This window comes from Giraffa tippelskirchi, chromosome 11 (genome assembly GCF_054371585.1).
Source record: "Giraffa tippelskirchi isolate mGirTip1 chromosome 11, T2T-mGirTip1v1.2.pri, whole genome shotgun sequence".
NCBI classification, from domain to species: Eukaryota; Metazoa; Chordata; class Mammalia; order Artiodactyla; family Giraffidae; genus Giraffa; species Giraffa tippelskirchi.
Window position 1 is genome coordinate 70,169,912 of NC_137285.1, and position 26,726 is coordinate 70,196,637.

The window sequence follows — 26,726 nt, forward strand, 5'->3', positions numbered from 1 at the left end:
GAGGGATGGCGGTCTCAGCCCCGGTTCCGAGAGGTCACTCGTGGAGCCGCCCTAGCTAGGCCGAGACGCCAGATGTGGCTGCCCTGCTGCTTCACGTCCATCTCCGTGAGCCATGCCCCAAAGGCACGTGAAATCATTGAGAGCAAATAGCGCCCCCAGAAAACGCAAAATGATCCTCCTGAACCCCACACGGCCGCCATCTTGGTGGATCCACGTTAGAGGTCGTTGGTAGGTATCCCCACTTGATGCCTGAATAGTACTCACACGGACTCGATTTCTTTTCGCTTTTCCTGGGTGCCCTAGCCAGAGAGATCACGTGGGCCGGAGAGCAAACACAGAACAGAACAGAGCCCCGAACCACAGCCAAGTCGAGGGCGTGCGGAACCGCAGGAACTCACAGAGCCTGTGAGGGGACCCAGATGGGGAAGAAGCGTCCGTGCTCACGTATCTCTGGGGAGGTTGGAAGGGGCGCCCGCCAGCGAGGCAGGTGCCGCGCGAGTGGCCGGAGACGTTTCTCCGTGGGATCTCTCGGGGTGTCGCAGGGTGCCGGGTGCAGGGGCACCCTGGGAGGCCCGGTCCACCGAAAAGCCCGAGAAGTCTTCATGTGGGGCAGGCACGGAATGGTTTCTTGCAGGGCCGGGCGAGGAGAATTCGGGGGCCCATACCTCCAAGCCCCACACGTCTCGAGAGGGCTCCACGTGGCATTCTGAAAGGCCGGGCGACGGAGGGAAGGGGTTCGTGGCTGCGGACAACGCCTGGCTGGAGGAATTCTTTGTCTTTGGCGACGGTTCACCCCGCAGGTCAGGTCATGCGGTTCCTCGACACCTTCCACGGGGCGGATGTTCACAGGAGGAGTGGGGACGGGACGGCGGACTCGCAGGCCACCCTCCTGTCCCCACTGCTCCCCTCCAGAACTGGAGCTCGAATCTAGATGGGCCTCTGACCGCACACATCGCTGGGTTTACGTCGTGCCGGCTTCACCTTCGAGTCTCACAAACTGGCGCTCTTGCTGCTTCTAGGAGTGTCCTAGAGAAGAAGACACCGGGTTCCGTACGAGATCAGCTTCTTGGACGCGGCCCTCTGGAGCCCGTGGCTTTGGCTTCAGGGGAAGCACGCTGCCTACGGTATAGCCTGGCCCGGAAGCTCATCCGAGGATTCCTCAGGAGTTCGCGGGCCCCGAGGATTCTGTTTCCGAAAAGCGTTTTCTGGAACCGGGCGACTTGGGGGAACGTGTCACTGGTCTGGAAAATGGAAGGCCGCTGTCAGAGGGTTCAGTGACCTTTACGCTCCCTCCTTTCACTTGAAAGGTGTCTTCTTTTTTCTCCCCACCCCGCCCCCCAACCCCCCGCAACACACACACACCCGACAGCTTGCCTGACCGTTGTTGCTGGGGAGATGAACTCTCAGGAGACGGGAGGCCAAGTCTCTTTCACACCCCGGGGAAGACGATGGGAACGGGTCCCCAGCCGTGCGATGTTTCCGTGTCTCGGCACGGCCGACAGCCTCCTCCTCGTTCTGGGTGCTCCCGTTTCCTCCACCCCCCACCCCCCACCCCATCCCATCCCATCCCATCCCATCCCACCCCATCCCATCCCATCCCAAACTAAGGGTTTAGTTTAATGCCAAACTTCTACAAAGAAATAAGCAAATTTTTGTGCAATGTCCAGTGATCTCTTTCTAGGTTGATAGACTGATCAATGCCGTGGTTAATTCCCACAGTAAGTGGATGCCACCCTGTAAATCTTCTTGGCTCATTGCCTGCCACACCCGCTCCATTGCTGGTTAGGAGTAATGTTGTAAAACATGAAAGAGAACACAAAATGGACTGATGACTCTGAGAGAAGAATTGTAATTGGAGGACATTTCAGGACTGGCTCTGATATTGCATCCCGGAAAAAGTAAAACTCATACAGAGAGTAGAAAAGTGGTTACTAGGGCTATGGGGAGAGGTTGGTAAAAGGGAACAAATATTCAGCTATAAGATGAATAGAGTCTGAGGATCTCACGTAAAACACGGCAATCTTTTTGACATGTTTTGTATAAATGAAATCTTATATGAAGATAAAAATCTAAGTAGGAAAGATGGAGGGAAGAAAAAAAAAAAGAAGGTGAAATATGTGAGGTGATATGAATTAACTGGATGAGGAATCCTTTCACATCGTAAACACATGAAATCACCACAGTTATATTTCAATTTCTTGCAATGTTGTATCTCAATTATACCTCAAAAAAGTTGAAATTTTAAAAAAGATATTACAAGATCTATGAAAAACCGTGAGGACTGTGTCTGGCTTGATAACATTGAGAACGTAGAACTCAGGCGATCCAAAACGTCCCCCTGACTAATAGAGTGTTTGTGTCATCGGTTACTCAATTCCGAATTATCATAGGTTCCAGAATTGTTGGTTGGATGCAAGATTTCAAAGCAGCCACGTGCTGGAAAACTTAGTTTTAATGAGTTTAGTTCTATTCTCTCAAAGCGGAGAGCTCTATTTAAAGATGATATTTCACGTGGACTTCCTTGATGTTTCGTACGCTGGATCAGAGACGGATATAGTGAGATATCATGAAGTAATTCCCTGTTTTTCTCTTTATAATTTCCGCGACATGATCCTTCTAGTTAGTAAGAAACATTTGTGTTGCCTTGAAGAGAATTAGATGATTATCATAATAATGGAAAGGGAAAGTAGTAGGTTTATGCTTGGCCCTTTTATATTTAAAATATACCTTTTTGGCTAGAGTGTGAGGCACAGGAGATCTAGATCCTGCAATCGAGGAATGAATCTGTGCCCTTTGCAATGGAAGCAAACTGTCTTTCTTAATCCCTGGAACCCTAAGGAAGTTCCTCAAAAGAGACGGTTTGCGACTAGGTCAGAAATGATAGTCTTCAAAGGCAATCCCTTTAACGTCAAAGGAACAAAATTTACTGACTGAAGAGAAGCCTCTGGGTAATACGAATGAGGAGTCTCTGACCTATGAGCAGCCCATCAATACTCCTATTGCCGGCAATAGGAGTAAAGAGGACATCCCATGACACAGAAGGACCTGTCCCAGGAGAGAAGCCCAGGTTCATTCTGCCCGAGAGGAGAAGGCGGGCCGAGCGATGGTCTGGGAAGGGTTTAGAGACTCAGGGTGCGGGCACATGGCTACGCTTGCTGATGAGGGGTCAGATTCCCGATGAGATGAGACGACACGGCTCGCCAGCATGGTGGGGCCGTCAAGAACCCCCTCGAATCTTGCAGACCCTCTGCGACCAATGAGAGAGAGCCAGGCACCACTGCTCAGGGGCACAGCTTCTGCTCTGCTCTTGGCAGGTCCCGGTCACCTGCCACCTTCCTGTCTCCAGCAGAGGTAAAGTGAGGCCCAAATGCCGCCTGAGGATCTTTGAGCTCAGAACGGAAACTCTCTTTTTTCCGGTGGCCTGGAGTGTCATAAGCAATCCGAAGGTGAGCGGAATTAAATGCAAGTAGTCAGAATAATGGTGAGAACAAAAGGAAACGGCAAGTCACTGTTAACAATCTATTTTGGACGTAAAGTTTTGTGAAGAGAGAGACGGAACCTAGCTTCAGAAGGGGAGGGAGGTCCCGCAAGGTCGAATGAGGCCCACTGGTGGCTGGGGACTCATCTGGAGGAACTTCTCTGAAGAAGGGCCTGGGATCCATCTGAAAGCGGGAGTGGGAACCCAGGCCCGGGAGTGAGCGTCCAGAGCTGGAATGAGAGCTCCTGGGAGACTGACTCGAGCGCGGCTGGTTTCCGGGGCACCCACCTCCCCTTCTCCTCAGCTGATGCCCGCAGGCTGGGTCACGGCCCTTGAGGGAGAAGCCTTGGCAGAAGGTCTCCCCGCGGAGGGAGCCCATGGGTGTCTCAGTCTGTCAGTGGCAGTTGCTCGTTTTCTCGGGCTGCCAGCCCATCTGAGCTGTTTCTGTTGGAGGGGAAATCTGCCTGAAGTTACGCCTGAGGCCTGAGCTCTCTTATTATCAAATTAGGCGAATATCCGATACATAATGTGAATACCTGGCCTACTGCCATGGAATTTCTAAATATCCGTGTGCCGAAAGCTAACTCCGTCCCCACGTGTGCAAGCTAATTCAGGGGAACTCGCTCGTGTCTGACCCGTGTGGTAGTAGCGGTGAGAGCAGGAGTGGATCGGGAGCGAAAGGACCAGGTGGAATTTCTCGATTCAAATCCATGAATCTCTGAGGACTTCGTGAGCACGTTACACTTTAAGTGTCATTCCTGGCCTGAGAGGGAGCACGAACAGGACTTTTCTGACGGCTTCATGGAGACGTGAGACAGGAGTCGAGATCCACAGTATGCAGCGAGCGGTATCTTTGCTTATAGGCAGATCCAGAAAAAGCTATCAGCTCACTGTTGGTTCTTTCAAAGCACGTAGTAGCTGTGTGGTTGCCCGATAATGTGAGTGCCGTCCACCTAGACTGTACACGCACCTCACGCACCGAGTATCTGTCGGCCTTGTAGATGAGGAGGTGGCTGAGGGGCGTTTGCGCAAGTGACTGGGTTTGAATCTAGACAGCACCCTTTGCTGTGGGCTTGGTGAAGTGCAGGTCCTCAGTACACAGGATTCTCATCCTTCCTGGCCTGTTTCTGGCTCCTCTTCACCATCTGGGTTCCACAAGCCTCATCTTTAGCAGCACCGGTGTGCTCTTACCACAAACCTCCGAACAGCACGTTCTTTCAAGGTGCCTCCTCGTCCTTCACCGCTGGTGCTGGGCTCAGACCGTCCCCTGCCCCACGGCCCTTTCCCGGGCCTTTCCTTTTCACTCTCCCGTGGCTAGAGCTCTGACCCATCCTCCAAGCGCGAGGCCTCTTCTCACTATTTCGCATTCCAGGCAAGCCTACTTATTCTGGGAGTTATTCCCCCTTGATACTTTCTGTCTATAACCAGGACCAGGACCAAGCACACAAATCTCTTTCCACGCAACCCCTTCTTGACGCTCAGCTCTGCCGGGCGTGTTGGTGCTGACTCTCGTACGGATGGTGAGTCGACAGGTGACCGGTGACGGGTGAGCTTTTCATGAACCACGTGAAAAGTATGGTTGGCAAGCCTCTGACACAGATTCCCCCATGGGAAAACATCGTCACCTCCTGAGACAGTCCTGGGAACAAAGTCAACGAACAGAGGATTCAGTGCTTCCGGACAAATCGAGTGCTTGTGGCAGACACAACCTGCCCCAGAGCATCCAAGGTCAAGTGTGAGGAAAGGCCTAGGAGTAGCGGGACCGGGGACTGAACAAGTCGGCTCTGCTCCTCTCCCGGCTGCAGTCCAAAGAAACGCCAAACAGGATGCCTCTTTGTTGCCATCGAGTGTCCAATTCTAAACTTTTGTTAACAATGTATACAATGTTAAGGCGCGGGAGAGCCGGCTTTACTGAAACTTGTGGATCGTGCACTTCTTACCCCTGCTACTGTTTGATACAATTAGAGTTTAAGAGCACCCTGTTTTCCAGGAAAGATACTATATAACGCAAAGGTGCGATTTCTAGTGCCACCTTAATTTCCCCAGTCTCTGGGTACGAGAGCTGAACCAAATGTTGTCTAGTATATTTTCAGGGACATGACAAGCTATTCAGATCCTTCCCGATAGATGTTCTGAAAAAGAACTACTAGCTGCAAGAACTAAATCTCAATTTCAACTCCGGTAGAGGAGAAGCTGCGCTGCTGGCAACAGTTAAGATAAACACTGTATCTTCCCAAGAATAGACTGGGTACCCCCAGCATTTACCTTGAGGCTGCAGCGAGGAAGACTAAGTCTGCCACTGAACTAGGTCCGTTTCTTTGACTTGAACCTTTATACGTGATTCCTGATATCTTCAGTTTCCGTGTGCTGCCTGTAGCCCGAGACGTACAGGGCGCACCCCTCGTCAAGGCTCAGATTTCAAGAGTCTAATACATTTCCATTCAGATACAGATAGCAATCTGCAGAAGAGAGAATAACACGTATCTCGTTGGAGCGTCACAGGAATATCATGACATGACACGTGTGGCCCCGCGCGCCCCCAACCACAAGCCCAGATCTCCCGTCTCCCCTCCGAAACCTCCCCCTCCTCCCCCCCATACCCAGCCACCGAGGGGGGCCCGGGGAGGGATGGCGGTCTCAGCCCCGGTTCCGAGAGGTCACTCGTGGAGCCGCCCTAGCTAGGCCGAGACGCCAGATGTGGCTGCCCTGCTGCTTCACGTCCATCTCCGTGAGCCATGCCCCAAAGGCACGTGAAATCATTGAGAGCAAATAGCGCCCCCAGAAAACGCAAAATGATCCTCCTGAACCCCACACGGCCGCCATCTTGGTGGATCCACGTTAGAGGTCGTTGGTAGGTATCCCCACTTGATGCCTGAATAGTACTCACACGGACTCGATTTCTTTTCGCTTTTCCTGGGTGCCCTAGCCAGAGAGATCACGTGGGCCGGAGAGCAAACACAGAACAGAACAGAGCCCCGAACCACAGCCAAGTCGAGGGCGTGCGGAACCGCAGGAACTCACAGAGCCTGTGAGGGGACCCAGATGGGGAAGAAGCGTCCGTGCTCACGTATCTCTGGGGAGGTTGGAAGGGGCGCCCGCCAGCGAGGCAGGTGCCGCGCGAGTGGCCGGAGACGTTTCTCCGTGGGATCTCTCGGGGTGTCGCAGGGTGCCGGGTGCAGGGGCACCCTGGGAGGCCCGGTCCACCGAAAAGCCCGAGAAGTCTTCATGTGGGGCAGGCACGGAATGGTTTCTTGCAGGGCCGGGCGAGGAGAATTCGGGGGCCCATACCTCCAAGCCCCACACGTCTCGAGAGGGCTCCACGTGGCATTCTGAAAGGCCGGGCGACGGAGGGAAGGGGTTCGTGGCTGCGGACAACGCCTGGCTGGAGGAATTCTTTGTCTTTGGCGACGGTTCACCCCGCAGGTCAGGTCATGCGGTTCCTCGACACCTTCCACGGGGCGGATGTTCACAGGAGGAGTGGGGACGGGACGGCGGACTCGCAGGCCACCCTCCTGTCCCCACTGCTCCCCTCCAGAACTGGAGCTCGAATCTAGATGGGCCTCTGACCGCACACATCGCTGGGTTTACGTCGTGCCGGCTTCACCTTCGAGTCTCACAAACTGGCGCTCTTGCTGCTTCTAGGAGTGTCCTAGAGAAGAAGACACCGGGTTCCGTACGAGATCAGCTTCTTGGACGCGGCCCTCTGGAGCCCGTGGCTTTGGCTTCAGGGGAAGCACGCTGCCTACGGTATAGCCTGGCCCGGAAGCTCATCCGAGGATTCCTCAGGAGTTCGCGGGCCCCGAGGATTCTGTTTCCGAAAAGCGTTTTCTGGAACCGGGCGACTTGGGGGAACGTGTCACTGGTCTGGAAAATGGAAGGCCGCTGTCAGAGGGTTCAGTGACCTTTACGCTCCCTCCTTTCACTTGAAAGGTGTCTTCTTTTTTCTCCCCACCCCGCCCCCCAACCCCCCGCAACACACACACACCCGACAGCTTGCCTGACCGTTGTTGCTGGGGAGATGAACTCTCAGGAGACGGGAGGCCAAGTCTCTTTCACACCCCGGGGAAGACGATGGGAACGGGTCCCCAGCCGTGCGATGTTTCCGTGTCTCGGCACGGCCGACAGCCTCCTCCTCGTTCTGGGTGCTCCCGTTTCCTCCACCCCCCACCCCCCACCCCATCCCATCCCATCCCATCCCATCCCACCCCATCCCATCCCATCCCAAACTAAGGGTTTAGTTTAATGCCAAACTTCTACAAAGAAATAAGCAAATTTTTGTGCAATGTCCAGTGATCTCTTTCTAGGTTGATAGACTGATCAATGCCGTGGTTAATTCCCACAGTAAGTGGATGCCACCCTGTAAATCTTCTTGGCTCATTGCCTGCCACACCCGCTCCATTGCTGGTTAGGAGTAATGTTGTAAAACATGAAAGAGAACACAAAATGGACTGATGACTCTGAGAGAAGAATTGTAATTGGAGGACATTTCAGGACTGGCTCTGATATTGCATCCCGGAAAAAGTAAAACTCATACAGAGAGTAGAAAAGTGGTTACTAGGGCTATGGGGAGAGGTTGGTAAAAGGGAACAAATATTCAGCTATAAGATGAATAGAGTCTGAGGATCTCACGTAAAACACGGCAATCTTTTTGACATGTTTTGTATAAATGAAATCTTATATGAAGATAAAAATCTAAGTAGGAAAGATGGAGGGAAGAAAAAAAAAAAGAAGGTGAAATATGTGAGGTGATATGAATTAACTGGATGAGGAATCCTTTCACATCGTAAACACATGAAATCACCACAGTTATATTTCAATTTCTTGCAATGTTGTATCTCAATTATACCTCAAAAAAGTTGAAATTTTAAAAAAGATATTACAAGATCTATGAAAAACCGTGAGGACTGTGTCTGGCTTGATAACATTGAGAACGTAGAACTCAGGCGATCCAAAACGTCCCCCTGACTAATAGAGTGTTTGTGTCATCGGTTACTCAATTCCGAATTATCATAGGTTCCAGAATTGTTGGTTGGATGCAAGATTTCAAAGCAGCCACGTGCTGGAAAACTTAGTTTTAATGAGTTTAGTTCTATTCTCTCAAAGCGGAGAGCTCTATTTAAAGATGATATTTCACGTGGACTTCCTTGATGTTTCGTACGCTGGATCAGAGACGGATATAGTGAGATATCATGAAGTAATTCCCTGTTTTTCTCTTTATAATTTCCGCGACATGATCCTTCTAGTTAGTAAGAAACATTTGTGTTGCCTTGAAGAGAATTAGATGATTATCATAATAATGGAAAGGGAAAGTAGTAGGTTTATGCTTGGCCCTTTTATATTTAAAATATACCTTTTTGGCTAGAGTGTGAGGCACAGGAGATCTAGATCCTGCAATCGAGGAATGAATCTGTGCCCTTTGCAATGGAAGCAAACTGTCTTTCTTAATCCCTGGAACCCTAAGGAAGTTCCTCAAAAGAGACGGTTTGCGACTAGGTCAGAAATGATAGTCTTCAAAGGCAATCCCTTTAACGTCAAAGGAACAAAATTTACTGACTGAAGAGAAGCCTCTGGGTAATACGAATGAGGAGTCTCTGACCTATGAGCAGCCCATCAATACTCCTATTGCCGGCAATAGGAGTAAAGAGGACATCCCATGACACAGAAGGACCTGTCCCAGGAGAGAAGCCCAGGTTCATTCTGCCCGAGAGGAGAAGGCGGGCCGAGCGATGGTCTGGGAAGGGTTTAGAGACTCAGGGTGCGGGCACATGGCTACGCTTGCTGATGAGGGGTCAGATTCCCGATGAGATGAGACGACACGGCTCGCCAGCATGGTGGGGCCGTCAAGAACCCCCTCGAATCTTGCAGACCCTCTGCGACCAATGAGAGAGAGCCAGGCACCACTGCTCAGGGGCACAGCTTCTGCTCTGCTCTTGGCAGGTCCCGGTCACCTGCCACCTTCCTGTCTCCAGCAGAGGTAAAGTGAGGCCCAAATGCCGCCTGAGGATCTTTGAGCTCAGAACGGAAACTCTCTTTTTTCCGGTGGCCTGGAGTGTCATAAGCAATCCGAAGGTGAGCGGAATTAAATGCAAGTAGTCAGAATAATGGTGAGAACAAAAGGAAACGGCAAGTCACTGTTAACAATCTATTTTGGACGTAAAGTTTTGTGAAGAGAGAGACGGAACCTAGCTTCAGAAGGGGAGGGAGGTCCCGCAAGGTCGAATGAGGCCCACTGGTGGCTGGGGACTCATCTGGAGGAACTTCTCTGAAGAAGGGCCTGGGATCCATCTGAAAGCGGGAGTGGGAACCCAGGCCCGGGAGTGAGCGTCCAGAGCTGGAATGAGAGCTCCTGGGAGACTGACTCGAGCGCGGCTGGTTTCCGGGGCACCCACCTCCCCTTCTCCTCAGCTGATGCCCGCAGGCTGGGTCACGGCCCTTGAGGGAGAAGCCTTGGCAGAAGGTCTCCCCGCGGAGGGAGCCCATGGGTGTCTCAGTCTGTCAGTGGCAGTTGCTCGTTTTCTCGGGCTGCCAGCCCATCTGAGCTGTTTCTGTTGGAGGGGAAATCTGCCTGAAGTTACGCCTGAGGCCTGAGCTCTCTTATTATCAAATTAGGCGAATATCCGATACATAATGTGAATACCTGGCCTACTGCCATGGAATTTCTAAATATCCGTGTGCCGAAAGCTAACTCCGTCCCCACGTGTGCAAGCTAATTCAGGGGAACTCGCTCGTGTCTGACCCGTGTGGTAGTAGCGGTGAGAGCAGGAGTGGATCGGGAGCGAAAGGACCAGGTGGAATTTCTCGATTCAAATCCATGAATCTCTGAGGACTTCGTGAGCACGTTACACTTTAAGTGTCATTCCTGGCCTGAGAGGGAGCACGAACAGGACTTTTCTGACGGCTTCATGGAGACGTGAGACAGGAGTCGAGATCCACAGTATGCAGCGAGCGGTATCTTTGCTTATAGGCAGATCCAGAAAAAGCTATCAGCTCACTGTTGGTTCTTTCAAAGCACGTAGTAGCTGTGTGGTTGCCCGATAATGTGAGTGCCGTCCACCTAGACTGTACACGCACCTCACGCACCGAGTATCTGTCGGCCTTGTAGATGAGGAGGTGGCTGAGGGGCGTTTGCGCAAGTGACTGGGTTTGAATCTAGACAGCACCCTTTGCTGTGGGCTTGGTGAAGTGCAGGTCCTCAGTACACAGGATTCTCATCCTTCCTGGCCTGTTTCTGGCTCCTCTTCACCATCTGGGTTCCACAAGCCTCATCTTTAGCAGCACCGGTGTGCTCTTACCACAAACCTCCGAACAGCACGTTCTTTCAAGGTGCCTCCTCGTCCTTCACCGCTGGTGCTGGGCTCAGACCGTCCCCTGCCCCACGGCCCTTTCCCGGGCCTTTCCTTTTCACTCTCCCGTGGCTAGAGCTCTGACCCATCCTCCAAGCGCGAGGCCTCTTCTCACTATTTCGCATTCCAGGCAAGCCTACTTATTCTGGGAGTTATTCCCCCTTGATACTTTCTGTCTATAACCAGGACCAGGACCAAGCACACAAATCTCTTTCCACGCAACCCCTTCTTGACGCTCAGCTCTGCCGGGCGTGTTGGTGCTGACTCTCGTACGGATGGTGAGTCGACAGGTGACCGGTGACGGGTGAGCTTTTCATGAACCACGTGAAAAGTATGGTTGGCAAGCCTCTGACACAGATTCCCCCATGGGAAAACATCGTCACCTCCTGAGACAGTCCTGGGAACAAAGTCAACGAACAGAGGATTCAGTGCTTCCGGACAAATCGAGTGCTTGTGGCAGACACAACCTGCCCCAGAGCATCCAAGGTCAAGTGTGAGGAAAGGCCTAGGAGTAGCGGGACCGGGGACTGAACAAGTCGGCTCTGCTCCTCTCCCGGCTGCAGTCCAAAGAAACGCCAAACAGGATGCCTCTTTGTTGCCATCGAGTGTCCAATTCTAAACTTTTGTTAACAATGTATACAATGTTAAGGCGCGGGAGAGCCGGCTTTACTGAAACTTGTGGATCGTGCACTTCTTATCCCTGCTACTGTTTGATACAATTAGAGTTTAAGAGCACCCTGTTTTCCAGGAAAGATACTATATAACGCAAAGGTGCGATTTCTAGTGCCACCTTAATTTCCCCAGTCTCTGGGTACGAGAGCTGAACCAAATGTTGTCTAGTATATTTTCAGGGACATGACAAGCTATTCAGATCCTTCCCGATAGATGTTCTGAAAAAGAACTACTAGCTGCAAGAACTAAATCTCAATTTCAACTCCGGTAGAGGAGAAGCTGCGCTGCTGGCAACAGTTAAGATAAACACTGTATCTTCCCAAGAATAGACTGGGTACCCCCAGCATTTACCTTGAGGCTGCAGCGAGGAAGACTAAGTCTGCCACTGAACTAGGTCCGTTTCTTTGACTTGAACCTTTATACGTGATTCCTGATATCTTCAGTTTCCGTGTGCTGCCTGTAGCCCGAGACGTACAGGGCGCACCCCTCGTCAAGGCTCAGATTTCAAGAGTCTAATACATTTCCATTCAGATACAGATAGCAATCTGCAGAAGAGAGAATAACACGTATCTCGTTGGAGCGTCACAGGAATATCATGACATGACACGTGTGGCCCCGCGCGCCCCCAACCACAAGCCCAGATCTCCCGTCTCCCCTCCGAAACCTCCCCCTCCTCCCCCCCATACCCAGCCACCGAGGGGGGCCCGGGGAGGGATGGCGGTCTCAGCCCCGGTTCCGAGAGGTCACTCGTGGAGCCGCCCTAGCTAGGCCGAGACGCCAGATGTGGCTGCCCTGCTGCTTCACGTCCATCTCCGTGAGCCATGCCCCAAAGGCACGTGAAATCATTGAGAGCAAATAGCGCCCCCAGAAAACGCAAAATGATCCTCCTGAACCCCACACGGCCGCCATCTTGGTGGATCCACGTTAGAGGTCGTTGGTAGGTATCCCCACTTGATGCCTGAATAGTACTCACACGGACTCGATTTCTTTTCGCTTTTCCTGGGTGCCCTAGCCAGAGAGATCACGTGGGCCGGAGAGCAAACACAGAACAGAACAGAGCCCCGAACCACAGCCAAGTCGAGGGCGTGCGGAACCGCAGGAACTCACAGAGCCTGTGAGGGGACCCAGATGGGGAAGAAGCGTCCGTGCTCACGTATCTCTGGGGAGGTTGGAAGGGGCGCCCGCCAGCGAGGCAGGTGCCGCGCGAGTGGCCGGAGACGTTTCTCCGTGGGATCTCTCGGGGTGTCGCAGGGTGCCGGGTGCAGGGGCACCCTGGGAGGCCCGGTCCACCGAAAAGCCCGAGAAGTCTTCATGTGGGGCAGGCACGGAATGGTTTCTTGCAGGGCCGGGCGAGGAGAATTCGGGGGCCCATACCTCCAAGCCCCACACGTCTCGAGAGGGCTCCACGTGGCATTCTGAAAGGCCGGGCGACGGAGGGAAGGGGTTCGTGGCTGCGGACAACGCCTGGCTGGAGGAATTCTTTGTCTTTGGCGATGGTTCACCCCGCAGGTCAGGTCATGCGGTTCCTCGACACCTTCCACGGGGCGGATGTTCACAGGAGGAGTGGGGACGGGACGGCGGACTCGCAGGCCACCCTCCTGTCCCCACTGCTCCCCTCCAGAACTGGAGCTCGAATCTAGATGGGCCTCTGACCGCACACATCGCTGGGTTTACGTCGTGCCGGCTTCACCTTCGAGTCTCACAAACTGGCGCTCTTGCTGCTTCTAGGAGTGTCCTAGAGAAGAAGACACCGGGTTCCGTACGAGATCAGCTTCTTGGACGCGGCCCTCTGGAGCCCGTGGCTTTGGCTTCAGGGGAAGCACGCTGCCTACGGTATAGCCTGGCCCGGAAGCTCATCCGAGGATTCCTCAGGAGTTCGCGGGCCCCGAGGATTCTGTTTCCGAAAAGCGTTTTCTGGAACCGGGCGACTTGGGGGAACGTGTCACTGGTCTGGAAAATGGAAGGCCGCTGTCAGAGGGTTCAGTGACCTTTACGCTCCCTCCTTTCACTTGAAAGGTGTCTTCTTTTTTCTCCCCACCCCGCCCCCCAACCCCCCGCAACACACACACACCCGACAGCTTGCCTGACCGTTGTTGCTGGGGAGATGAACTCTCAGGAGACGGGAGGCCAAGTCTCTTTCACACCCCGGGGAAGACGATGGGAACGGGTCCCCAGCCGTGCGATGTTTCCGTGTCTCGGCACGGCCGACAGCCTCCTCCTCGTTCTGGGTGCTCCCGTTTCCTCCACCCCCCACCCCCCACCCCATCCCATCCCATCCCATCCCATCCCACCCCATCCCATCCCATCCCAAACTAAGGGTTTAGTTTAATGCCAAACTTCTACAAAGAAATAAGCAAATTTTTGTGCAATGTCCAGTGATCTCTTTCTAGGTTGATAGACTGATCAATGCCGTGGTTAATTCCCACAGTAAGTGGATGCCACCCTGTAAATCTTCTTGGCTCATTGCCTGCCACACCCGCTCCATTGCTGGTTAGGAGTAATGTTGTAAAACATGAAAGAGAACACAAAATGGACTGATGACTCTGAGAGAAGAATTGTAATTGGAGGACATTTCAGGACTGGCTCTGATATTGCATCCCGGAAAAAGTAAAACTCATACAGAGAGTAGAAAAGTGGTTACTAGGGCTATGGGGAGAGGTTGGTAAAAGGGAACAAATATTCAGCTATAAGATGAATAGAGTCTGAGGATCTCACGTAAAACACGGCAATCTTTTTGACATGTTTTGTATAAATGAAATCTTATATGAAGATAAAAATCTAAGTAGGAAAGATGGAGGGAAGAAAAAAAAAAAGAAGGTGAAATATGTGAGGTGATATGAATTAACTGGATGAGGAATCCTTTCACATCGTAAACACATGAAATCACCACAGTTATATTTCAATTTCTTGCAATGTTGTATCTCAATTATACCTCAAAAAAGTTGAAATTTTAAAAAAGATATTACAAGATCTATGAAAAACCGTGAGGACTGTGTCTGGCTTGATAACATTGAGAACGTAGAACTCAGGCGATCCAAAACGTCCCCCTGACTAATAGAGTGTTTGTGTCATCGGTTACTCAATTCCGAATTATCATAGGTTCCAGAATTGTTGGTTGGATGCAAGATTTCAAAGCAGCCACGTGCTGGAAAACTTAGTTTTAATGAGTTTAGTTCTATTCTCTCAAAGCGGAGAGCTCTATTTAAAGATGATATTTCACGTGGACTTCCTTGATGTTTCGTACGCTGGATCAGAGACGGATATAGTGAGATATCATGAAGTAATTCCCTGTTTTTCTCTTTATAATTTCCGCGACATGATCCTTCTAGTTAGTAAGAAACATTTGTGTTGCCTTGAAGAGAATTAGATGATTATCATAATAATGGAAAGGGAAAGTAGTAGGTTTATGCTTGGCCCTTTTATATTTAAAATATACCTTTTTGGCTAGAGTGTGAGGCACAGGAGATCTAGATCCTGCAATCGAGGAATGAATCTGTGCCCTTTGCAATGGAAGCAAACTGTCTTTCTTAATCCCTGGAACCCTAAGGAAGTTCCTCAAAAGAGACGGTTTGCGACTAGGTCAGAAATGATAGTCTTCAAAGGCAATCCCTTTAACGTCAAAGGAACAAAATTTACTGACTGAAGAGAAGCCTCTGGGTAATACGAATGAGGAGTCTCTGACCTATGAGCAGCCCATCAATACTCCTATTGCCGGCAATAGGAGTAAAGAGGACATCCCATGACACAGAAGGACCTGTCCCAGGAGAGAAGCCCAGGTTCATTCTGCCCGAGAGGAGAAGGCGGGCCGAGCGATGGTCTGGGAAGGGTTTAGAGACTCAGGGTGCGGGCACATGGCTACGCTTGCTGATGAGGGGTCAGATTCCCGATGAGATGAGACGACACGGCTCGCCAGCATGGTGGGGCCGTCAAGAACCCCCTCGAATCTTGCAGACCCTCTGCGACCAATGAGAGAGAGCCAGGCACCACTGCTCAGGGGCACAGCTTCTGCTCTGCTCTTGGCAGGTCCCGGTCACCTGCCACCTTCCTGTCTCCAGCAGAGGTAAAGTGAGGCCCAAATGCCGCCTGAGGATCTTTGAGCTCAGAACGGAAACTCTCTTTTTTCCGGTGGCCTGGAGTGTCATAAGCAATCCGAAGGTGAGCGGAATTAAATGCAAGTAGTCAGAATAATGGTGAGAACAAAAGGAAACGGCAAGTCACTGTTAACAATCTATTTTGGACGTAAAGTTTTGTGAAGAGAGAGACGGAACCTAGCTTCAGAAGGGGAGGGAGGTCCCGCAAGGTCGAATGAGGCCCACTGGTGGCTGGGGACTCATCTGGAGGAACTTCTCTGAAGAAGGGCCTGGGATCCATCTGAAAGCGGGAGTGGGAACCCAGGCCCGGGAGTGAGCGTCCAGAGCTGGAATGAGAGCTCCTGGGAGACTGACTCGAGCGCGGCTGGTTTCCGGGGCACCCACCTCCCCTTCTCCTCAGCTGATGCCCGCAGGCTGGGTCACGGCCCTTGAGGGAGAAGCCTTGGCAGAAGGTCTCCCCGCGGAGGGAGCCCATGGGTGTCTCAGTCTGTCAGTGGCAGTTGCTCGTTTTCTCGGGCTGCCAGCCCATCTGAGCTGTTTCTGTTGGAGGGGAAATCTGCCTGAAGTTACGCCTGAGGCCTGAGCTCTCTTATTATCAAATTAGGCGAATATCCGATACATAATGTGAATACCTGGCCTACTGCCATGGAATTTCTAAATATCCGTGTGCCGAAAGCTAACTCCGTCCCCACGTGTGCAAGCTAATTCAGGGGAACTCGCTCGTGTCTGACCCGTGTGGTAGTAGCGGTGAGAGCAGGAGTGGATCGGGAGCGAAAGGACCAGGTGGAATTTCTCGATTCAAATCCATGAATCTCTGAGGACTTCGTGAGCACGTTACACTTTAAGTGTCATTCCTGGCCTGAGAGGGAGCACGAACAGGACTTTTCTGACGGCTTCATGGAGACGTGAGACAGGAGTCGAGATCCACAGTATGCAGCGAGCGGTATCTTTGCTTATAGGCAGATCCAGAAAAAGCTATCAGCTCACTGTTGGTTCTTTCAAAGCACGTAGTAGCTGTGTGGTTGCCCGATAATGTGAGTGCCGTCCACCTAGACTGTACACGCACCTCACGCACCGAGTATCTGTCGGCCTTGTAGATGAGGAGGTGGCTGAGGGGCGTTTGCGCAAGTGACTGGGTTTGAATCTAGACAGCACCCTTTGCTGTGGGCTTGGTGAAGTGCAGGTCCTCAGTACACAGGATTCTCATCCTTCCTGGCCTGTTTCTGGCTCCTCTTCACCATCTGGGTTCCACAAGCCTCATCTTTAGCAGCACCGGTGTGCTCTTACCACAAACCTCCGAACAGCACGTTCTTTCAAGGTGCCTCCTCGTCCTTCACCGCTGGTGCTGGGCTCAGACCGTCCCCTGCCCCACGGCCCTTTCCCGGGCCTTTCCTTTTCACTCTCCCGTGGCTAGAGCTCTGACCCATCCTCCAAGCGCGAGGCCTCTTCTCACTATTTCGCATTCCAGGCAAGCCTACTTATTCTGGGAGTTATTCCCCCTTGATACTTTCTGTCTATAACCAGGACCAGGACCAAGCACACAAATCTCTTTCCACGCAACCCCTTCTTGACGCTCAGCTCTGCCGGGCGTGTTGGTGCTGACTCTCGTACGGATGGTGAGTCGACAGGTGACCGGTGACGGGTGAGCTTTTCATGAACCACGTGAAAAGTATGGTTGGCAAGCCTCTGACACAGATTCCCCCATGGGAAAACATCGTCACCTCCTGAGACAGTCCTGGGAACAAAGTCAACGAACAGAGGATTCAGTGCTTCCGGACAAATCGAGTGCTTGTGGCAGACACAACCTGCCCCAGAGCATCCAAGGTCAAGTGTGAGGAAAGGCCTAGGAGTAGCGGGACCGGGGACTGAACAAGTCGGCTCTGCTCCTCTCCCGGCTGCAGTCCAAAGAAACGCCAAACAGGATGCCTCTTTGTTGCCATCGAGTGTCCAATTCTAAACTTTTGTTAACAATGTATACAATGTTAAGGCGCGGGAGAGCCGGCTTTACTGAAACTTGTGGATCGTGCACTTCTTATCCCTGCTACTGTTTGATACAATTAGAGTTTAAGAGCACCCTGTTTTCCAGGAAAGATACTATATAACGCAAAGGTGCGATTTCTAGTGCCACCTTAATTTCCCCAGTCTCTGGGTACGAGAGCTGAACCAAATGTTGTCTAGTATATTTTCAGGGACATGACAAGCTATTCAGATCCTTCCCGATAGATGTTCTGAAAAAGAACTACTAGCTGCAAGAACTAAATCTCAATTTCAACTCCGGTAGAGGAGAAGCTGCGCTGCTGGCAACAGTTAAGATAAACACTGTATCTTCCCAAGAATAGACTGGGTACCCCCAGCATTTACCTTGAGGCTGCAGCGAGGAAGACTAAGTCTGCCACTGAACTAGGTCCGTTTCTTTGACTTGAACCTTTATACGTGATTCCTGATATCTTCAGTTTCCGTGTGCTGCCTGTAGCCCGAGACGTACAGGGCGCACCCCTCGTCAAGGCTCAGATTTCAAGAGTCTAATACATTTCCATTCAGATACAGATAGCAATCTGCAGAAGAGAGAATAACACGTATCTCGTTGGAGCGTCACAGGAATATCATGACATGACACGTGTGGCCCCGCGCGCCCCCAACCACAAGCCCAGATCTCCCGTCTCCCCTCCGAAACCTCCCCCTCCTCCCCCCCATACCCAGCCACCGAGGGGGGCCCGGGGAGGGATGGCGGTCTCAGCCCCGGTTCCGAGAGGTCACTCGTGGAGCCGCCCTAGCTAGGCCGAGACGCCAGATGTGGCTGCCCTGCTGCTTCACGTCCATCTCCGTGAGCCATGCCCCAAAGGCACGTGAAATCATTGAGAGCAAATAGCGCCCCCAGAAAACGCAAAATGATCCTCCTGAACCCCACACGGCCGCCATCTTGGTGGATCCACGTTAGAGGTCGTTGGTAGGTATCCCCACTTGATGCCTGAATAGTACTCACACGGACTCGATTTCTTTTCGCTTTTCCTGGGTGCCCTAGCCAGAGAGATCACGTGGGCCGGAGAGCAAACACAGAACAGAACAGAGCCCCGAACCACAGCCAAGTCGAGGGCGTGCGGAACCGCAGGAACTCACAGAGCCTGTGAGGGGACCCAGATGGGGAAGAAGCGTCCGTGCTCACGTATCTCTGGGGAGGTTGGAAGGGGCGCCCGCCAGCGAGGCAGGTGCCGCGCGAGTGGCCGGAGACGTTTCTCCGTGGGATCTCTCGGGGTGTCGCAGGGTGCCGGGTGCAGGGGCACCCTGGGAGGCCCGGTCCACCGAAAAGCCCGAGAAGTCTTCATGTGGGGCAGGCACGGAATGGTTTCTTGCAGGGCCGGGCGAGGAGAATTCGGGGGCCCATACCTCCAAGCCCCACACGTCTCGAGAGGGCTCCACGTGGCATTCTGAAAGGCCGGGCGACGGAGGGAAGGGGTTCGTGGCTGCGGACAACGCCTGGCTGGAGGAATTCTTTGTCTTTGGCGACGGTTCACCCCGCAGGTCAGGTCATGCGGTTCCTCGACACCTTCCACGGGGCGGATGTTCACAGGAGGAGTGGGGACGGGACGGCGGACTCGCAGGCCACCCTCCTGTCCCCACTGCTCCCCTCCAGAACTGGAGCTCGAATCTAGATGGGCCTCTGACCGCACACATCGCTGGGTTTACGTCGTGCCGGCTTCACCTTCGAGTCTCACAAACTGGCGCTCTTGCTGCTTCTAGGAGTGTCCTAGAGAAGAAGACACCGGGTTCCGTACGAGATCAGCTTCTTGGACGCGGCCCTCTGGAGCCCGTGGCTTTGGCTTCAGGGGAAGCACGCTGCCTACGGTATAGCCTGGCCCGGAAGCTCATCCGAGGATTCCTCAGGAGTTCGCGGGCCCCGAGGATTCTGTTTCCGAAAAGCGTTTTCTGGAACCGGGCGACTTGGGGGAACGTGTCACTGGTCTGGAAAATGGAAGGCCGCTGTCAGAGGGTTCAGTGACCTTTACGCTCCCTCCTTTCACTTGAAAGGTGTCTTCTTTTTTCTCCCCACCCCGCCCCCCAACCCCCCGCAACACACACACACCCGACAGCTTGCCTGACCGTTGTTGCTGGGGAGATGAACTCTCAGGAGACGGGAGGCCAAGTCTCTTTCACACCCCGGGGAAGACGATGGGAACGGGTCCCCAGCCGTGCGATGTTTCCGTGTCTCGGCACGGCCGACAGCCTCCTCCTCGTTCTGGGTGCTCCCGTTTCCTCCACCCCCCACCCCCCACCCCATCCCATCCCATCCCATCCCATCCCACCCCATCCCATCCCATCCCAAACTAAGGGTTTAGTTTAATGCCAAACTTCTACAAAGAAATAAGCAAATTTTTGTGCAATGTCCAGTGATCTCTTTCTAGGTTGATAGACTGATCAATGCCGTGGTTAATTCCCACAGTAAGTGGATGCCACCCTGTAAATCTTCTTGGCTCATTGCCTGCCACACCCGCTCCATTGCTGGTTAGGAGTAATGTTGTAAAACATGAAAGAGAACACAAAATGGACTGATGACTCTGAGAGAAGAATTGTAATTGGAGGACATTTCAGGACTGGCTCTGATATTGCATCCCGGAAAAAGTAAAACTCATACAGAGAGTAGAAAAGTGGTTACTAGGGCTATGGGGAGAGGTTGGTAAAAGGGAACAAATATTCAGCTATAAGATGAATAGAGTCTGAGGATCTCACGTAAAACACGGCAATCTTTTTGACATGTTTTGTATAAATGAAATCTTATATGAAGATAAAAATCTAAGTAGGAAAGATGGAGGGAAGAAAAAAAAAAAGAAGGTGAAATATGTGAGGTGATATGAATTAACTGGATGAGGAATCCTTTCACATCGTAAACACATGAAATCACCACAGTTATATTTCAATTTCTTGCAATGTTGTATCTCAATTATACCTCAAAAAAGTTGAAATTTTAAAAAAGATATTACAAGATCTATGAAAAACCGTGAGGACTGTGTCTGGCTTGATAACATTGAGAACGTAGAACTCAGGCGATCCAAAACGTCCCCCTGACTAATAGAGTGTTTGTGTCATCGGTTACTCAATTCCGAATTATCATAGGTTCCAGAATTGTTGGTTGGATGCAAGATTTCAAAGCAGCCACGTGCTGGAAAACTTAGTTTTAATGAGTTTAGTTCTATTCTCTCAAAGCGGAGAGCTCTATTTAAAGATGATATTTCACGTGGACTTCCTTGATGTTTCGTACGCTGGATCAGAGACGGATATAGTGAGATATCATGAAGTAATTCCCTGTTTTTCTCTTTATAATTTCCGCGACATGATCCTTCTAGTTAGTAAGAAACATTTGTGTTGCCTTGAAGAGAATTAGATGATTATCATAATAATGGAAAGGGAAAGTAGTAGGTTTATGCTTGGCCCTTTTATATTTAAAATATACCTTTTTGGCTAGAGTGTGAGGCACAGGAGATCTAGATCCTGCAATCGAGGAATGAATCTGTGCCCTTTGCAATGGAAGCAAACTGTCTTTCTTAATCCCTGGAACCCTAAGGAAGTTCCTCAAAAGAGACGGTTTGCGACTAGGTCAGAAATGATAGTCTTCAAAGGCAATCCCTTTAACGTCAAAGGAACAAAATTTACTGACTGAAGAGAAGCCTCTGGGTAATACGAATGAGGAGTCTCTGACCTATGAGCAGCCCATCAATACTCCTATTGCCGGCAATAGGAGTAAAGAGGACATCCCATGACACAGAAGGACCTGTCCCAGGAGAGAAGCCCAGGTTCATTCTGCCCGAGAGGAGAAGGCGGGCCGAGCGATGGTCTGGGAAGGGTTTAGAGACTCAGGGTGCGGGCACATGGCTACGCTTGCTGATGAGGGGTCAGATTCCCGATGAGATGAGACGACACGGCTCGCCAGCATGGTGGGGCCGTCAAGAACCCCCTCGAATCTTGCAGACCCTCTGCGACCAATGAGAGAGAGCCAGGCACCACTGCTCAGGGGCACAGCTTCTGCTCTGCTCTTGGCAGGTCCCGGTCACCTGCCACCTTCCTGTCTCCAGCAGAGGTAAAGTGAGGCCCAAATGCCGCCTGAGGATCTTTGAGCTCAGAACGGAAACTCTCTTTTTTCCGGTGGCCTGGAGTGTCATAAGCAATCCGAAGGTGAGCGGAATTAAATGCAAGTAGTCAGAATAATGGTGAGAACAAAAGGAAACGGCAAGTCACTGTTAACAATCTATTTTGGACGTAAAGTTTTGTGAAGAGAGAGACGGAACCTAGCTTCAGAAGGGGAGGGAGGTCCCGCAAGGTCGAATGAGGCCCACTGGTGGCTGGGGACTCATCTGGAGGAACTTCTCTGAAGAAGGGCCTGGGATCCATCTGAAAGCGGGAGTGGGAACCCAGGCCCGGGAGTGAGCGTCCAGAGCTGGAATGAGAGCTCCTGGGAGACTGACTCGAGCGCGGCTGGTTTCCGGGGCACCCACCTCCCCTTCTCCTCAGCTGATGCCCGCAGGCTGGGTCACGGCCCTTGAGGGAGAAGCCTTGGCAGAAGGTCTCCCCGCGGAGGGAGCCCATGGGTGTCTCAGTCTGTCAGTGGCAGTTGCTCGTTTTCTCGGGCTGCCAGCCCATCTGAGCTGTTTCTGTTGGAGGGGAAATCTGCCTGAAGTTACGCCTGAGGCCTGAGCTCTCTTATTATCAAATTAGGCGAATATCCGATACATAATGTGAATACCTGGCCTACTGCCATGGAATTTCTAAATATCCGTGTGCCGAAAGCTAACTCCGTCCCCACGTGTGCAAGCTAATTCAGGGGAACTCGCTCGTGTCTGACCCGTGTGGTAGTAGCGGTGAGAGCAGGAGTGGATCGGGAGCGAAAGGACCAGGTGGAATTTCTCGATTCAAATCCATGAATCTCTGAGGACTTCGTGAGCACGTTACACTTTAAGTGTCATTCCTGGCCTGAGAGGGAGCACGAACAGGACTTTTCTGACGGCTTCATGGAGACGTGAGACAGGAGTCGAGATCCACAGTATGCAGCGAGCGGTATCTTTGCTTATAGGCAGATCCAGAAAAAGCTATCAGCTCACTGTTGGTTCTTTCAAAGCACGTAGTAGCTGTGTGGTTGCCCGATAATGTGAGTGCCGTCCACCTAGACTGTACACGCACCTCACGCACCGAGTATCTGTCGGCCTTGTAGATGAGGAGGTGGCTGAGGGGCGTTTGCGCAAGTGACTGGGTTTGAATCTAGACAGCACCCTTTGCTGTGGGCTTGGTGAAGTGCAGGTCCTCAGTACACAGGATTCTCATCCTTCCTGGCCTGTTTCTGGCTCCTCTTCACCATCTGGGTTCCACAAGCCTCATCTTTAGCAGCACCGGTGTGCTCTTACCACAAACCTCCGAACAGCACGTTCTTTCAAGGTGCCTCCTCGTCCTTCACCGCTGGTGCTGGGCTCAGACCGTCCCCTGCCCCACGGCCCTTTCCCGGGCCTTTCCTTTTCACTCTCCCGTGGCTAGAGCTCTGACCCATCCTCCAAGCGCGAGGCCTCTTCTCACTATTTCGCATTCCAGGCAAGCCTACTTATTCTGGGAGTTATTCCCCCTTGATACTTTCTGTCTATAACCAGGACCAGGACCAAGCACACAAATCTCTTTCCACGCAACCCCTTCTTGACGCTCAGCTCTGCCGGGCGTGTTGGTGCTGACTCTCGTACGGATGGTGAGTCGACAGGTGACCGGTGACGGGTGAGCTTTTCATGAACCACGTGAAAAGTATGGTTGGCAAGCCTCTGACACAGATTCCCCCATGGGAAAACATCGTCACCTCCTGAGACAGTCCTGGGAACAAAGTCAACGAACAGAGGATTCAGTGCTTCCGGACAAATCGAGTGCTTGTGGCAGACACAACCTGCCCCAGAGCATCCAAGGTCAAGTGTGAGGAAAGGCCTAGGAGTAGCGGGACCGGGGACTGAACAAGTCGGCTCTGCTCCTCTCCCGGCTGCAGTCCAAAGAAACGCCAAACAGGATGCCTCTTTGTTGCCATCGAGTGTCCAATTCTAAACTTTTGTTAACAATGTATACAATGTTAAGGCGCGGGAGAGCCGGCTTTACTGAAACTTGTGGATCGTGCACTTCTTATCCCTGCTACTGTTTGATACAATTAGAGTTTAAGAGCACCCTGTTTTCCAGGAAAGATACTATATAACGCAAAGGTGCGATTTCTAGTGCCACCTTAATTTCCCCAGTCTCTGGGTACGAGAGCTGAACCAAATGTTGTCTAGTATATTTTCAGGGACATGACAAGCTATTCAGATCCTTCCCGATAGATGTTCTGAAAAAGAACTACTAGCTGCAAGAACTAAATCTCAATTTCAACTCCGGTAGAGGAGAAGCTGCGCTGCTGGCAACAGTTAAGATAAACACTGTATCTTCCCAAGAATAGACTGGGTACCCCCAGCATTTACCTTGAGGCTGCAGCGAGGAAGACTAAGTCTGCCACTGAACTAGGTCCGTTTCTTTGACTTGAACCTTTATACGTGATTCCTGATATCTTCAGTTTCCGTGTGCTGCCTGTAGCCCGAGACGTACAGGGCGCACCCCTCGTCAAGGCTCAGATTTCAAGAGTCTAATACATTTCCATTCAGATACAGATAGCAATCTGCAGAAGAGAGAATAACACGTATCTCGTTGGAGCGTCACAGGAATATCATGACATGACACGTGTGGCCCCGCGCGCCCCCAACCACAAGCCCAGATCTCCCGTCTCCCCTCCGAAACCTCCCCCTCCTCCCCCCCATACCCAGCCACCGAGGGGGGCCCGGGGAGGGATGGCGGTCTCAGCCCCGGTTCCGAGAGGTCACTCGTGGAGCCGCCCTAGCTAGGCCGAGACGCCAGATGTGGCTGCCCTGCTGCTTCACGTCCATCTCCGTGAGCCATGCCCCAAAGGCACGTGAAATCATTGAGAGCAAATAGCGCCCCCAGAAAACGCAAAATGATCCTCCTGAACCCCACACGGCCGCCATCTTGGTGGATCCACGTTAGAGGTCGTTGGTAGGTATCCCCACTTGATGCCTGAATAGTACTCACACGGACTCGATTTCTTTTCGCTTTTCCTGGGTGCCCTAGCCAGAGAGATCACGTGGGCCGGAGAGCAAACACAGAACAGAACAGAGCCCCGAACCACAGCCAAGTCGAGGGCGTGCGGAACCGCAGGAACTCACAGAGCCTGTGAGGGGACCCAGATGGGGAAGAAGCGTCCGTGCTCACGTATCTCTGGGGAGGTTGGAAGGGGCGCCCGCCAGCGAGGCAGGTGCCGCGCGAGTGGCCGGAGACGTTTCTCCGTGGGATCTCTCGGGGTGTCGCAGGGTGCCGGGTGCAGGGGCACCCTGGGAGGCCCGGTCCACCGAAAAGCCCGAGAAGTCTTCATGTGGGGCAGGCACGGAATGGTTTCTTGCAGGGCCGGGCGAGGAGAATTCGGGGGCCCATACCTCCAAGCCCCACACGTCTCGAGAGGGCTCCACGTGGCATTCTGAAAGGCCGGGCGACGGAGGGAAGGGGTTCGTGGCTGCGGACAACGCCTGGCTGGAGGAATTCTTTGTCTTTGGCGACGGTTCACCCCGCAGGTCAGGTCATGCGGTTCCTCGACACCTTCCACGGGGCGGATGTTCACAGGAGGAGTGGGGACGGGACGGCGGACTCGCAGGCCACCCTCCTGTCCCCACTGCTCCCCTCCAGAACTGGAGCTCGAATCTAGATGGGCCTCTGACCGCACACATCGCTGGGTTTACGTCGTGCCGGCTTCACCTTCGAGTCTCACAAACTGGCGCTCTTGCTGCTTCTAGGAGTGTCCTAGAGAAGAAGACACCGGGTTCCGTACGAGATCAGCTTCTTGGACGCGGCCCTCTGGAGCCCGTGGCTTTGGCTTCAGGGGAAGCACGCTGCCTACGGTATAGCCTGGCCCGGAAGCTCATCCGAGGATTCCTCAGGAGTTCGCGGGCCCCGAGGATTCTGTTTCCGAAAAGCGTTTTCTGGAACCGGGCGACTTGGGGGAACGTGTCACTGGTCTGGAAAATGGAAGGCCGCTGTCAGAGGGTTCAGTGACCTTTACGCTCCCTCCTTTCACTTGAAAGGTGTCTTCTTTTTTCTCCCCACCCCGCCCCCCAACCCCCCGCAACACACACACACCCGACAGCTTGCCTGACCGTTGTTGCTGGGGAGATGAACTCTCAGGAGACGGGAGGCCAAGTCTCTTTCACACCCCGGGGAAGACGATGGGAACGGGTCCCCAGCCGTGCGATGTTTCCGTGTCTCGGCACGGCCGACAGCCTCCTCCTCGTTCTGGGTGCTCCCGTTTCCTCCACCCCCCACCCCCCACCCCATCCCATCCCATCCCATCCCATCCCACCCCATCCCATCCCATCCCAAACTAAGGGTTTAGTTTAATGCCAAACTTCTACAAAGAAATAAGCAAATTTTTGTGCAATGTCCAGTGATCTCTTTCTAGGTTGATAGACTGATCAATGCCGTGGTTAATTCCCACAGTAAGTGGATGCCACCCTGTAAATCTTCTTGGCTCATTGCCTGCCACACCCGCTCCATTGCTGGTTAGGAGTAATGTTGTAAAACATGAAAGAGAACACAAAATGGACTGATGACTCTGAGAGAAGAATTGTAATTGGAGGACATTTCAGGACTGGCTCTGATATTGCATCCCGGAAAAAGTAAAACTCATACAGAGAGTAGAAAAGTGGTTACTAGGGCTATGGGGAGAGGTTGGTAAAAGGGAACAAATATTCAGCTATAAGATGAATAGAGTCTGAGGATCTCACGTAAAACACGGCAATCTTTTTGACATGTTTTGTATAAATGAAATCTTATATGAAGATAAAAATCTAAGTAGGAAAGATGGAGGGAAGAAAAAAAAAAGAAGGTGAAATATGTGAGGTGATATGAATTAACTGGATGAGGAATCCTTTCACATCGTAAACACATGAAATCACCACAGTTATATTTCAATTTCTTGCAATGTTGTATCTCAATTATACCTCAAAAAAGTTGAAATTTTAAAAAAGATATTACAAGATCTATGAAAAACCGTGAGGACTGTGTCTGGCTTGATAACATTGAGAACGTAGAACTCAGGCG

General features: G+C 52.1%; 1 long non-coding RNA gene across 1 annotated transcript; it reads right to left on the reverse strand.

Annotated features, from left to right (window-relative positions):
- Positions 1-1,835: 1,835 nt before the first annotated feature.
- On the reverse strand, positions 1,836-6,391 carry LOC145527446 (uncharacterized). Its single transcript, XR_014069756.1, has 2 exons — positions 5,744-6,391; positions 1,836-5,117 (listed from the first exon to the last, which is right to left on the reverse strand). It is a non-coding gene; the product is annotated as an uncharacterized LOC145527446 (long non-coding RNA).
- Between the last annotated feature and the right edge of the window lie 20,335 nt (positions 6,392-26,726).